We start from the raw sequence: 3,988 nt of genomic DNA on the forward strand, positions 1-3,988 counted from the left end.
TATATATATATATATATATATATATATACACGTACATACCTACATATATATGTATATACACATGTGTATATGGGTACAGGACGTAAAAAAAAAAAAAAAACGGAACAATCTGAAAAACGAGAACATGAAAAGCAAAAACATTGAAAACGAACAGTTTTTCGAAAGAAACAAATTGAAAAACGAGACAGGCAGCATAAAGAACAATCCCTTCATCAGTTGTCCACTGTTTTATCTATTCCGCATTGCGAACGTTAGGACAAGATGTGTCTTCGTGAAAATAGTCGTTCCCGCAAAGCAAATTAAATAAAATTTGGGATATGCGGTGGTTTAAAGTTGGTACAAAAACAGGACTGTTCAAACAAACTGTAAGGGCTGTTAAGCCATAACAATGTGAAGAGGTGAAGGCTGGAGAAACAAGCTTTGGCAGGAGACAGACAAAATTGCGTGCTGGTCACGCGTGAGCAACGAAAGAGTCAAGGAGGAACAGTGAAGTAGAGTATATTTCATCCATTTCATCTATCAATTACTTCACCCTACTGGAGTTATATAGATAGAATGAGGCATGTCGCCTCGAGACTGTAAGTCATCGTCCCATTTTCGGTCACTAGATGTCGCATGAGTTTGTATATTGTTATTATTGTCCTCTTAGTTAAGAAATAAACAGGTAAATTGACACAATACAATACCTGCAAGTTGATGAATACCACATATTCCCTTCCATTTTCTTATTGCTATATAAATTAAGGGTAAAATATCCTTTTACCCGCACCCATTTATTGCACTTGGTAATACGAAGGAAAAACACTAGTGTAACAATAATTGGGTATCCTTCCGGCAGTATATTGGATAGATATTATCCCTTAGTGGGTTGGATACACAACCCCCAACTTTCTTGGATAGATATATATATAAATAATATATATATATATATGCATATATACATATATACATGTACATACCTACATATATATGTATATACACATGCATATATGGGTAGAAGACGTCATATATAATATATATATATATATATATAGGTATATAATATAATTATGCATGCACACGCATGCTTACTCACACACATACACACGTATAGAGTATATGCATTTGAGTATGTGTAAATACATATATGAATCAGTGTATGAGTGTTTATGTGTGTGTTGTGTGCTTCTATACGCATGTAAAGCTTTTTAATGAGTTCATGTCTGCCAAAATGTATAGAAGGGATGACTTAAGCTAATCTAGAGAGCTGAACCGGTTTTGAAATCAGCTTGTAAGTGTCGTGCACAATTTACGTTGCTAAGATGCATATATGACGTCTAACCTTTTCATTGTCTCTATCAGCAAGAAACACGTAATTTGTCTATACGTTGCCAGGTGCAAGTAGTTTGCCTATGCGCCGTTGCTGTTACTTAACCCATTAGAAATAGCAGTCATATCTTCCATAAGTCTTACCTGCAATCTTTAAAATGAACATTTTGGACATTGTTATTTATAATGCTGTAGAAACAAAGAATTGGTCACAGCTGAAATATTTCGATCACAGGTCTGCCTTATCAGTGCATATCTGCTGCTAATAAACAATAACAACAATAATAACGACCACAACAAGGACAACCACGACGACAGAAGTGGCAACAAGAACAACAGCTTTCATCTAATCCAACTAAACTTTTCATCACAAATCATTAGCATTTACACGTTTAATAATTATTATGGCTGGCACGTAAATTCATACTGTTATGTCTTCATGTTTGCTTGTGCTACATTCTTGGCAATAGCATCTGTTAATTACCTTTCAAGCTGTCATTCAACTGCAGTTATATCTCAAGAGTAAACGCAAAATAAGTTTTAAATGTCAGAATATGAAGGAGATTTTGCAAATGATCGGTGTCTATCAGATCGGAGGACTACATCGTAAATAGAGCAGGACAGTTAAAGTAACATATTCTATTTTCTGTATTTGTGCGAACAAACAGAATGGTAACCAAGAAATGCAAAGCATTTGGTTGGTTTGTGTCCTCTTTATGTATCTTCGAATCTTTTTTTTTTAAATTCAATATGAAATATATATAATGGTTTGGCACAAGGTTAGCAATTTCGGGGTGGTGTGTTTGTGTGGTGTGGTGGTGCAAGTCGATTACATCGATACCAAAAGGATGAAGCAAAGTGGACCTCGGTGGAATTTGAACTCAGAACGTAAAGGCGGAAGAAATGCCGTTAAACAAACTACTCGGCGTGCTAATGATTCTGCCAGCTCGTCGTGTTATATGATATAAATATGAGCTACCTACTCCTACGTTCTGAGCTGAACTTAATTTACAATCAACTTAGTTTTAATAGGATCCACTTCTACTAACTAAATGGTAGTCAGACTGTAATGTACAACCATTATAATATTAACACTAACTTCATAACTAAGACATTGTACGTATTTACAATTTCACTATTACAAAACCGCAACGGCGGCGAGCTGGCAGAATCGTTAGCACGCCAGACGAGATGTTTAGTAACATTTCGTCTGATTTTACGCTCTGAATTCAAATTCCTTCGAGGACGATTTTGCCTTTTATCCTTTCGGGTTCGATAAAATAAGTACCAGTGAAGTGCTGGGGCATGTAACGGACTGACCTGCTCCTCCAACATTTCAAGCTTTGTGCCTATAGTAGAAATGATTATTATAGAAGCCACAAAGAACGTTTACTCTCGTCTCAACAACCTTATAGGACCAAGAGAAACCAATACTTGCTCCCCCCGTACATACACACCTTTAACATATGTCAAGACATATACATTAGTATCGGGTTCCTAGACCCATGGGACCCTGCCAAGCAACTAACTTGTTTGGTGACGCCTTAACACGAAATGAACTACTACTTGAATCGTGATGAAGTCTTATATACCATTATCTGAGTAATATTTACCCCCGTAAGGCGGCGAGCTGACAGAAACGTTAGCACGCCGGGCGAAATGCTTAGCGGTATTTCGTTTATCTTTGCGTTCTGAGTTCAAATTCCGCCGAGGTCGACTTTTCCTTTCATCCTTACGTACTGTGGTCGATCTAGTCGGCTGGACCCCCCCCCCAAATTTCGGGCCTTGTGCTTAGAGTAGAAAAGAATATTTATCCCCAATTAAACATAGATGTTTTGGTAGAGCAAACTATACTGCTGTAGGTACCATGAGAGAAACTCTTATATTGACTGTTGGTGCAAAATACAATCTTGTTTATATTGCAAGCGGGGAGATAAACACCTGCTGCTTCTAGTGCCAAGAACACCAGATCACATGATTTATCTCTCTATTAGCGATAGGAACCAGAGTGCATTTTACAACAAAAGTCAATATGAGAGTTTCTTTCATGGTATCTGCCGCCGTATAGCTTTTTCTATATGGTGGGGATTTTACCCTTCGGTATGATTGCTGTCTCTGTCACTAATAAATATTCATTAGGAAAGTAACTTAAAATTGATGAAAAACAATAAAAGAAATTAGTTAATTGGTACTCTTTAAAAATTATATAAATATCTTCTTTTGAATCATTTTGCACAGATAGGAATCTCGTGAGATACCAAATAAACGTAGTATTTCACTTTGGCACACGTGTTTCTCACATGTTTGGTAAATAGTTCCTCAAAAAAAAAAGAACTAACATCTACGTTATTGGTTACTGTATTTCAAATATAAATACATTTCAAATACGATATAAAGCAAATATTTCTTTCACTTATGTTGACTCTTACATTTTTTTCGGCGTATAGGCATAAATTTCGAGAGGCCGTTATAAAAAGTTGTGCCAAAATTTCTGAAAATAGTACCCGCTAATCTCTGCAATCACACCTCGGTATTTTTATTATCCTGTACTAAACTACATGTATGTGTGTGTGTGTGTGTTTGTGTGTGTGTGTGTATATATATATATATTTCCATTCTCCGAACTTTCCATCTTTCCGACGAAGGGCTACGCCCGAAACGTCATGCGCTCTCGCTTTCC

At 36.4% G+C, this 3,988-nt stretch overlaps 1 protein-coding gene across 4 annotated transcripts in view; it reads left to right on the forward strand.

Annotated features, from left to right (window-relative positions):
• The window catches only part of LOC106867458 (probable G-protein coupled receptor 139), a 403,898-nt gene that overhangs the window by 119,232 nt on the left and 280,678 nt on the right, over nt 1-3,988 (forward strand). The window lies entirely within an intron of this gene.

Source organism: Octopus bimaculoides, chromosome 15 (assembly GCF_001194135.2).
Source record: "Octopus bimaculoides isolate UCB-OBI-ISO-001 chromosome 15, ASM119413v2, whole genome shotgun sequence".
In the NCBI taxonomy this organism is placed as follows: Eukaryota; Metazoa; Mollusca; class Cephalopoda; order Octopoda; family Octopodidae; genus Octopus; species Octopus bimaculoides.